Source organism: Terrapene carolina, unplaced genomic scaffold (assembly GCF_002925995.2).
Source record: "Terrapene carolina triunguis isolate 2854851 unplaced genomic scaffold, T_m_triunguis-2.0 Scaffold22, whole genome shotgun sequence".
Lineage (NCBI taxonomy): Eukaryota > Metazoa > Chordata > Testudines > Emydidae > Terrapene > Terrapene triunguis.
The window spans coordinates 10,063,741-10,075,040 of NW_020664373.1; positions in this window are offsets into that span (position 1 = coordinate 10,063,741).

The window sequence follows — 11,300 nt, forward strand, 5'->3', positions numbered from 1 at the left end:
CTGGACTCAATGACCTTTCAAGGTCCCTTCCAGTTCTAGGAGATAGTAAATAAATAAATGGAGATATCCTGTGATCTACCTGTTCACTTTGCTGTTCTCTCTTCTCTCCCAGATACGCTATTTCCATTACATGGCATGTATATTTCAGTTATCTTTATCCCAGCATCTCTGGTTCTTTCCAAGGTTGCTTAGAGCCTCTGGTCATGCTCATCTATTGTTCTCTTCCCCCCCAATCAAAATAATTATCTATGTAAGCCTTAGCACCTTCTATACCATGAAAAATTTGCTGTCTTTTCCAGTGAAACACCTTGGGTGTCGAACACAACCCAAATGGCAGTCTGTGGAAACAGTGTCTCCTAATAGGGATGTTGAATGTGCATAAATGTGTCCTGTTTTTGTAAGGGCACCTACCAGAATCCTGCTGATGCATCAAACTGAAAAATATCTGGCATCAGCCATCTCCCCAAAAATTTCTTCTATTGCATGTAGTGGAAAATGTTCCCTTTTACATATTTAAATCTTTTACGTCTATACCAAAGTGAAGGGCTCAGTCTTTTTTCAGAATGACCAACAAGTGTACCTGCTCTGTTCATTTTCTATTCATATTATGATTCCTAGAGTAATGAGCCTATCTGATGCATCTTTTAGTTTCTGCCTGAGGCTGAATGTGGGGTGCATGGGCTCTTTCAGCTCTATTCTGTACTCTGGTGAGAGCTTCTCTATCCCATGGAAGACATCCTCAAACTCTTCTTCAACTGCTTTGGTGTCCAATGAACGCACCATCTTGATGAGACCAAGGGCTTGACACACTTTTAACCCAACAATGGGTGCTGTTTTCCCTGGTACTGCTACAAATTATATCTTTTCCAATTTGTTATTTACCCATACGTTTAGTTCACATATACCTCTAGTGGTAATATACTCACCACCGTAAGCCTGGAGTTTCACCCATTTACACGCCACAATCTGTGGCTTTTCTTTTAGAGCTTTTATCACTGTTTCTGGCAACACATTGTCTTGTGCACCAGTGGCCAACTTAAAAGTAATAAATGTCCCATTTTCTTTCAGAGTGACAGCTCAATTGTTTTCTACTGCAACAATGTCCACTACTCCTAAAAAGAAGCTAGTGGTGCGGTCACTGTCCTCTTTGTGCATACTGTGCTGGTGCTTGAAAACTCTTGCAAAGTGATGTAATCAATTTCATGTCTTGCGCCTTTTCCCATATGCTGGGCATTGTCTTGACTGTCACAGATTGTACAGTTTAAGGTAATGTTTTTGCTGGACTCTGAGCTCCACATGCCTTTCTGCCTCAGGTTTCTTTTCTTGTTATATTTTGGATACTCTATCATGTCTACAGTATCAGAGCACTGTCCATGCTCCATAAGCTTCATTCTGGACTGAGGGATTTCTGCTTCTTGGCAAATTCTAATTGCTTTGTCAAGTGTTAATTCTGGTCTTTTAGTAGTCTCTCTCTGAGACGTTTGTTCCAGATCCCAATCACAATCTGGTCTCTTAATAAGGACTCAATGCCCTGTGGTGGGATAGGTTCTCACCCTGGTCAGGAAAGGATTAAAGAGCTCTCTGGGAACGATCAGCCTCAACCTGTTGTATCTACGGGGCCTGTTGCAGCAGGATGGGGAGGCTCCTTAAAAGGGAGGATCCCAGCCCAGTGCAGGTGGCGCTTAGAAGCAGGGGCATGTGCAGGAATTTAAATTTGACTGCTTGGGGAGGGGCACGTTAAACACCCACATATCATATACATTAAACCCTATTGACACATGCACATACATCATATGCATAGAAATACACAGCAGTACACTCACCATTTCAATGAAAATCCATGTGCTGTGGAGCCATCTAAATAAATGTATCCACAAGTACTTGGCTGCGGCAGGGTCAGACAGCTCCTCTGGCCCCGAAGCCGCAGCACACAGAGAGAGAGAGAGAGAGAGAGTGCGCGTGCGCTCCTCTGGCCCTGGGGCCATGGTGAGGAGAGAGAGAGAGAGAGAGAGAGAGCGCGCTCCTCTGGCCATGGGGCCAGAGCTGTGCCCCCACAGAACTCCAGGGCTGGAGGAGCTGTCAGCTCCCATCATGGCCCCGGGGCTGGAGAAGCTCCCTCTCCCTGCTGTGGCCCTGGTGCCAGAGGAACTCTGTGGCCCTGCCACAGCTAGGGTTACCACCTGGCCGGTATTTGACCGGACTGGATGTTTTTTTATGGATTTGTCAGTTGCCAGAAAAATAATTTAATCTGCTGGGGTTTTTTTTTTTTTAAACGTGGATCTAAAGATTTGCATTACTATCACAATATACTGGGATATCTAATGTTAAAAGTTTCTGCATACAGCTAAAGATGCTGCTGTGTTCCCAGTTCTGCAGTTTAAGCGATAACAGATCAAAACTGTTGAAAATACAGCAGCTATCTACCCACCAACACACAAGTGCACTGCACATGTGTGAGAGAGGGGTCTGAGTCATGTGAGGGAGGAGAATGGATGGTTGCGGAGTTGCCTTGTGATTGGGGGAGGGGTTAGGGTTGTGGCAGGCTTGCCTTGTGGTGGGGAGGGATGCCAGGTTTTTTGCATTTCAAATGTGGTAACCCTAGCTGAAGCCCGTAAGTCGGAAGAGTTCTGTGCCCCCGCAGATTAATGGGGGGCCGTGCTCCTGCTTGCCCCCCTTTGTGCACACCCCTGCGTGGAGGGAAGCAGAGCTAGAGCTCCCTAGCCCCACAGAGCACAGCTGCTTACTCAAAAAGCTGCTGAAGAGCCTCTGTCACCCAAGCCCTCTGGAGAGGTGTTGAGGGACCATCTTCACTTTACTTTTCATTTGAGCCCAGAGTGCTCGAACTGGGGCTCTCAGACTGCAGGGGTTAGGAACCCAGCCACCTTCACAGCACATGCAGAGAAAAGTGAGGTGAGCCCAACTGTTTTGTGGCTGCAGAATTACTTTGTTTGCCTTTTTATTTGTCTGGACTGTGGTCATGCTCGGAAGTGGGGCAGCCGGCTCCCTAAGACGTACAGCCAGGAAACTGTATCCTGCACACCAAACAGGCACAACAGCACCCCCTTCAGCCAGAAAGGATGGGAGAGGTGTCCACCCTCATCCCATGAAGGTGCCCCAGAGTTACAATCCAAGGTATCCCCCAAAATTGCATGACTGGCTCTTTCAGCCTTAGATGAGTCACAAACTCTTCTATGGTTTCACCTTCTTTTTGTACTCTTTGTTTTTAAAAAAAAAAATCTCGTATGTTTCAATTTTACATGAAGTGTATTACTCCTCAAATTTCTGTAATACATTTTCTAGTCAGCCTCCTCTACCTGAAGTAACTGAAAACTGTTAAATACATCAAATACCTCAGGATCAGACATTGTCAAAAATAAGGCTACCTTCTGATTGTCTTCCTTGTTTCTGGAACCCATTACGTATGTACGTACGTACGCACGCACACAGACTGAAGCGCTGTTTAAACCAGTTGTTTTCCAGCCCAGAAAGACATATAACGCTTATGAAGTTGATACAATAGTCTCTATAAACGTTCTATTTTGATATTGTTAGAACAAAATGCTTTGATTTTTCATTTCAAATTACTTTTTTCAAATTTATTATAATTGTTTTAGAAAGCAGAAATCAAAATGAAACATTTTGATTTTGTTGAAACAAAACATTTTGATCAATCCAAGACAAAAAAAAAATTCCTCCGATTTGAAATGAAGCCAAATTTTGAAATCCTTCTAAATGGAACAGTCGTCATCCAGCCAGCTCTAAGACAGACCAGTAAAAATGCTAGAGAAGGAGATTTAGGGTATCACAAGTTCATGCCTTTTTATGTTACAAGCTGAGCATATCAGCACCCACCGTTTTGTAATTCTCCTTCATATGTTCTCAATGAGAAATTCAAATGCATGTACAAGTCTTTTTCAAACCCACTCTTCTTCCCTTCTGGTTTGATGTGTAAATCTGCTTGCACATGTGTGTACTCATATGTTTACATATCGTTCATTTGTCAGAACATTCACATAACATTTTTAGATGCACATATGGTGCATCTAAAAACCATTTTGAAAATTCAACATACAAAGTTTTGAAACTGTTCATCTTTTGTAATGACTTTATGAGAGAAAATCCTTTTTAGCCATCTTTGAATTACAAGAGACAGCAACGCAGAATCTGATATTTGATGAACTTCTTAGAAATATCATTGAACTGGTGCAAATAATTTAGTATGAATCATAGAACTGGAAGGGACCTCGAGAGGTCATCTAGTCCAGTCCCCTGCACTCGTGGCAGGACTAAGTATTATCTGGACCATTCCTGACAGGTGTTTGTCTAACCTGCTCTTAAAAATCTCCAATGCTGGAGATTCCACAACCTCCCTAAAAATGAATACGACTGACTGGTTCAAAATACAAGATAACTGATATTTCTAAATAGTAGAATCCTCAAAAATATCTATATAATCTATAAGTATGTACATAAAAGTATAGCTTAAAAATCAAAATGAAGGATGTCGAGGCAAGGCTGAGATATTCATTCAAGTAGGTACATGACTCTGATTTGCAGTTATCTCCTGTGACAATTAAAGTAGATTTAGCAAGGTACTATTCTGCTTCCTCCCCACATTTAAATGTCTTTGAAATGGAAAGTTCCAAGAAACAAGTATTTATTGATATCTGTGTGTAGTGTTGTTGTAGCCATGTTCTTTCTCTAATATCCGGAGACCAAAGTGGGTGAGGTAGTATCTTTGAATGGACCAGCTTCTGTTGGTGAGAGAGACTAAAAGCTCGTCTCTCTCACCAACAGAATTCGGTCCAATAAAAGATATTACCTCACCCCACCTTCTCTCTTTATTGATAGCGGTCATATAAGTTAATTAACAGCCATAGCTGTGCTTAATCCTGTTTTTTCTGTTTGACCAACTAACAGTTTTAAATTCTGAGAAAGTTAATCACTACCACTCAGGACTAAAAATTAACTCTTACGTGCAAAGTATCAATGTGCTACTATCAGCATTTAATCACTCACGGAAATGTAACTACAGGCAGTATGGACCTAACCCTGTAAGGTGCCTAGCAGTTCCCACAGAGTTCAGTGGGATCATAGGGCACTCAGCACCTCTTGAAGTACTCAGAAATGTGCAGGATCAGATTCCAAGTGAACATGGGGTCCCCAAGTGATAGGTCAATGTTGGATGATATAGGGCCCAATCCAGCTCCTATTAAATTCAATGAAAAACTCCCATTATTCAGACAGAAGTTGGATTGGACCCATAGTGACTATCATATTAAAATAATGGAAATGTAATTAAACATACCACGTCTCTTTTCTTTGTGCTCGTAGAAGTGTGCAGTTTGAGTGATATCGGTCATTCACATCTGCATCTATTTAAGCAGCTCTATATCCATTGTATCTGCAAATGAAGGAAGGAGTGACCCATTTTCAATTATATTAAAAATAAATCATAAATTATTTTTCAACAAATAAATTCTGTAGTGAGAAATTACCACGTGTTCCCTTGAAATCTGCACTCTGCTGTGAAAAAGAGCAGCATTAAGGACCGGCCTCAATGGGACAAACACGAAGGATGAAAAAGAAGTGGGGTAGTGACTTCTCATACATTTGCTGAAGCTGCTCTTCTTCTTTTCCCTGTCACACTTAGTTTTTATAATTTAGCTAAAAAGGCTGATCTGTTACCTCTAATCTGAAATCCATGTTTCAGGAATATTCATATGACCCACCAAAGCAAATCAAAAGGGGTACAAACATGGCAAATCAAAATTTATTTTCTAAGTCAACAAAAGTCACACTATTTACCCAGATTTCATTTCTCATCTATCCTCCCCATCCCACTTCCCCCAACTAAAAAAATGACAAGTCTCATGGCTACAGCAGGAGTGAGATCCTGGCTTTACTGAAGTTAATGGCAAAACTTCCATTGACTTTAGTAGAACCAGGTTTTCATCCTACATGTTCCCAAATATGCCTATGAGGCCTATTTCAAAATGTATTTGTACAAATAAAATGTAGAGACACAGGGCTTTGGGCACGTGAACACAAAAGTGCAATTCTGTATATACCAGTTCACGTGGGCCAAATAATAAATGTGTGCCCCAACAGGTGATTTCTCTACTACATTGTTCATAGGTAGTATATGACACTATCTGTATTGTTATTCACACACAAATTTATAAGAGAACATGTTGTTTTAGTCAAAATCATATTTCATTTGCACATTTCCCTACTCTGTTATTTTGCACAGTACAGTATAATCAATGCCTGCTGAAATCTACGTTGTATGTTACTGTTTTGTATATACCATACATAGATACAACAAGACCTTATAGCATGTTAGCTTGAATTTTAATCAACATTTCTGTAGTGCATAATCATTGGATGAACAGAACAGTAATCTCTGAAGGGCCATTGTTTAGCACTAGTATATAAAGCAGTATTAATATCAACATTATCTCATTTGTCATGGGAGAAAATCTTAACCACATTCAAAATCAGTTCTGTGAAGGCACATATTAAAATGTTGTATCATAAATATCAGATACCACAGTGATTACTATGGAAAAAGAACCAAAACAGAATTGAAGCAGACTAGAATGTTTGTTACAATACACTTATATTGCAGAGGAATATTTTGCTATATTTAACAAATACCTGAGTAAATATAGGCTTGCGCATAGAAGGCAATATAATTTGAAATACAGTAACAACCCTGTATCAACCAGCTACATCAAGCTGTTACTTACAAATAAGGATAAACCTTTAAATATTTGTCTCTATTATCCTTTTTTTTTTTGCCATGGATGCTCGTTTTACCATCTAGCTACAAGGAACAATGTCATATGCTTATGTATACAATGGATCTGGAATGCATTACAGCATGACAAAAATATGTTCATGTGCATTTACTGTTGCAACTTTGGAGCTGTGGAGTGTTGGTAGAGGAAGAAAGGGTAGAGTTACTTTTTATGGAAGTCGATGTAAAAGAATTACCTCTAGAAATATACTTTTGAATCTGAATCGTGAAGCAAGCTGGAGAGGTGACTTCTGCAGACCACTGGAAGCTTGCTGCTAAAATGAACTATGTATAGTGGAACTTACGCTCTGTAAAATATGGATGATGAATTCTTAGTGATTGGAAACTTGATTATTTTAGCTACATGAATGGAACATGCTGACCTAGAAGTTATATTTGTCCATTTTTGCACCAATAAATACTTCAACATCACCATATTATTTGGGTTGTATGGAATGAGTTTTGGGGAGTATTTAACACAAAGGATAGAGAATATATATATATAAAATAAAACATAAAAGGGGGTAAATTAAATGGTGAAATGAGACTAAACTATAAATGTAATTATTGTACAGACATTGCAAGGATGGATGACTGCTTTTTCACTGGGCGATTGTCCTTACTGCTAGCTACTGAGACTAATCAGTTACTTGTTTTTTGTGGGCAAAAATTACACTATTATATTTTTCCCAATAAAATAATATACATTCACAGAGAGCACTGTGCAGAATATCATCTTTTTAACAACTAAGTATGTTATGAAGTGTTAGGAGTGATTCTTTCCCAAGATTATAGTGGGTGATCATAATAAACTAATGGATGCTGAAATTCATCACTGAAAGGAATGGAGGAGGAAATTTGCCATATTGCCTTGTGAACAGTGCAAAGGAGGATGGTTCGCAACTATGCCTGATAGTCTATTGTTGAAGGATTTCAGTTAAGAGATTTATCATACTGACTACTATTGTAGCTAGGGTGACCAGATGTCCCGATTTTATAGGAACAGTCCTGATTTTGGGGTCTTTTTCTTATATAGGCTCCTATTGCCCCCACCCCCGTCCCGATTTTTCACACTTGCTCTCTGGTCACCCTAATTGCAACTCAATAACTAAACAGGAGATACCAGAATTGAGAAATACACTGCATTAGGTCTTTTACAACTTTTCTGAGAGTCTATGGAGTTGATTAGTTCTCAAAAGCACATTACTGCCATCTGCTGCATCTAATGAGCAACAAACTCATTATTTAGATTTAGCTGTTTAGATTCTGTTTGGGAGAACAGAATAACAAAGACGCTGGATGCTGTTGGTTGCTTGCTTTTTTGAAAGACACACTAAAATCTAAAATGTGGTTTGCTAACAAAAGGTACACAATGAGTATTCACTCATCAAATGTGTAGCAAAATACCTCATTGTTGTATGTGGCAGGTGGCTACTTTGCATAATTTTAGAAATTTAGATTATAATTCAGTCCTGATGAGAGGATCATTGTCTGCTGATTACCTATTCCTGGTAGCCAAGATCAAAGACTCAGGCTATACAAAGGAAAGGCTGAACTATTCATGGTAGTTCTAGTTCTGAGACAGTTAAGAACTTGTAACCATAGGGAAAACCCAGTTGTGGGTTTTGAAAGACTGACACCTACCAGAGCCTGAGGCTGGAGTTGGGGCAATCTCTGGCAAGCTTTTTGGCATGTGTGTAGGTTCTTTTATTGTTTTCAATAGGTTTTCTCTGTAATTATTTCACTGTAAGAATAAATGTGGTTTACAGATAGTTGTACGGTAACTTGTAACTGCTTGCAATTACAACTGTTGATAGCCTTCAAAGAGAAAGCAAAGCACAGATGGTAGTCTGTTTAGGCAGTGTCTTGCTGGGAATATCAGTGTAGGTAGGGAACTGTGCAGCCTGGAAAAACCCATGGTCAGGAGGGAGAGACACGGGTCTCCACTCAAGAAAGTTGACAGCTGAGGAGCCAGGAGCCTAAAGTGAGTGCTTTTGCTGGACTGGGGGTGGAGTGGGAAGAGGGAGAAATACAAGTGCAGTTGCCCTGAACTATGACAAAGAAAATAGTGGATAGCATAGCCATTTAGAATGAATTTATAAAACCTATCACTGGATGCTTCATTGCTAGCAGCTGAGGAACGTAATTTTGCGCTATAGCTATGGGAATATCAGGAGCACGCATCCACATGTTGATGTATCACAATAGTTGATACCTGAATATTAATCTACACTTTGCAGTGTTAATGGATATTCCAAACACAGGCAAATGAAATTGATTCATTACTACAGAAGGGGATTTGAATTAGGAGCTTTTCCAAATGCATCTGATCTCCAACATGTGCAACTACAGATCTGATAACTTGCATATTTAGCACGTGTATATCTGTGTGATAGGTTCTACATGGAACCTCCAATTTCTGCCATCAGGTGAGATGCTGCACAGATAACAACCAGAATATACAGATTGCTTAGTTGTTGGTGGATTTGATGATGTACCAGTTTGTTTTTGTCTCAACTGAAATAGATCATAGAATATCAGGGTTGGAAGGGACCTCAGGAGGTCATCTAGTCCAACCCCCTGCTCAAAGCAGGGCCAATCCCCAGACAGATTTTTGCCCCAGATCCCTAAATGGCCCCTTCAAGGATTGAACTCACAACCCTGGGTTTAGCAGGCCAATGCTCAAACCACTGAGCTATGAAAAAAGTGACAAACAGTTAAGAATTGGGATCTGGTTTTGATACCATTTTATTAAACCATAATGACTCCATTACGAGGTACCCCAATCCTATATAATCGGAAGTTTCAGCAACTGCTGAAATACAGACACAAAGAAAGGTCTGGCTTTTTTTTTTAAACATGCTTTGACTTTAGAGTGGCTGCTTCCCAAGAGGCCAGATACATGTTTTTATTGTGTATTGTGATCCTAGAGGCACCAAGAAGGATTGCATTGTGTGTAGACCCTGTATACACACGAGTAACTATGACTACTAGTACCAGTATCAATTGCAAGGATGATAAGTATGCTTAACTTCTAAGATGGTATGTTAGAGCAGGGGTGGCCAACCTGTGGCTCCGGAGCCACATGCAGCTCTTCAGAAGTTAATATGCGGCTCCTTGTATAGGCACCAACTCCGGGGCTGGAGCTACAGGTGCCAACTATCCAATGTGCTAGGGGATGCTCACTGCTCAACCCCTGGCTCTGCCACAGGCCCTGACCCCACTCCATCCCTTCCCACCCCCTCCCTGCCATGCCCTTGCTCCTGCCCAGAGCCTCCTGCATGCCACGAAACAGCTGACCGGGGAGGGTGGGGGAGGTGCTGATCGGTGGGGCTGTTGACATATTACTGTGGCTCTTTGGCAATGTACACTGGTAAATTCTGGCTCCTTCTCAGGCTCAGGTTGGCCACCCCCCTTTGTTACTCTAACACAGATCACAGACAGTTTGCCTCACCCCTGTGGATGAGGATATTGAATCAGGCCAATGGTTAGAATTTATTGAGACCAGATGGGCCTAACTGCTCAAAAATGGAGCAGCTGTCATGGATATGTCCTGCTGGATGTTCCTGCTGACTGGGAGAACAAAAAAAGTTTAAACAATGTGCAAAGAGAACCAGACTGAGAGACCCTCAGACAAGCAAGGGGTGAAGAACAGTAGGGTGGGGATCAGGTGGGTCACCAGAAGATCTGGACTTGCCAGAATGTAAATTGGTTCTATTCTGTTCCTGTAACTTAACAGGATAGCTTATTTAACGTAACTTGTAGCAAAGCATAAGGTTAGATAAAACTAAATACACCAGGAGACTGTTGTTTTAAAATACCTTTTTCCCTTCTAATGCCTTATTCCAACTACTATTTTTTTTTAAAGAATGCTGCGGGTCTACATTACTAGTCAAAGGTTCCTGAAGGGAGGAAATGCAGGTGCCCAAAACCCAGTCAGACCTGCAGAGCAATATGTGATTGGTGTACACAGAGTAGTCTGTATCTCGGTCCCGGTCCAACAGTTTAAGAAGATTCCACCCCAAAAGAGGTAAGGACGAGAGACTCAAGACTTGACGTGGGTGCTCTCGGCAATGCAAAAAGGGACAAAGGTGTAGCTAGTGCCATAATTATAACAAAACACACACACAGGCTTTTGCCTCCTTTCTTTCAATGCTATTTAGCTAATATTTAGAAAACCACCACCTCAGTATAAACGTTCAATTCCAAGGAGGAAAAATGTAGCAGCCGTAGAAGCTTCCAACCATCCTGACCAGGCTCCATTCCAAGTTTTGGATTTCCTGCACATGCCCAGATCCTGCACTCAGACTTGTGTAGAAGAATGTAGTTCCAGACCGTCTTAACAATAGATATCACCTCTTCCTCCTCCCCCCCGAGAGACACTTCAAAGCTAGTGTCTACCACCCTGTACAGAGCACATCTGTCCAGGGCTATAGAATTGCTCTGGGATATCTGGACAGAGAGGATGCCCTGCTGGAAATGTTCTGGGTGTGGAAAC